The sequence below is a fragment of the Gavialis gangeticus genome, unplaced genomic scaffold (genome assembly GCF_001723915.1).
Source record: "Gavialis gangeticus isolate Ggan-Ray unplaced genomic scaffold, GavGan_comp1, whole genome shotgun sequence".
Lineage (NCBI taxonomy): Eukaryota > Metazoa > Chordata > Crocodylia > Gavialidae > Gavialis > Gavialis gangeticus.
The window spans coordinates 1605663-1605988 of NW_017728965.1; positions in this window are offsets into that span (position 1 = coordinate 1605663).

Below are 326 nucleotides of genomic sequence, written 5' to 3' on the forward strand. Positions count from 1 at the left end.
GGACTATTCAGTCACATGAGACACCGCAAATCATCTATGTTGTAGGCTGCAATATCCACCATCTCTCGCAGATGAAAGGATGCCCAATAAAGGACTTGAAACCATCTGGGGTAAAAAGCTACTTTACCGGATTAAAATCTCATCCTGACATATTTCCTAAGAGCCTTTAATTTTAGAACAAAGCCCTTGTTAAAAATGGCTTGTTTGCTGCTGCCATTTACAAATAACCTTCCAAACTAGATTTCACCTCCCATATTTTGTACATTGTAAACAGACCCTTCCCAAAGAAGACCTCTTAAAAAAAAAAAAAAAAAAAAAAAAAAAAA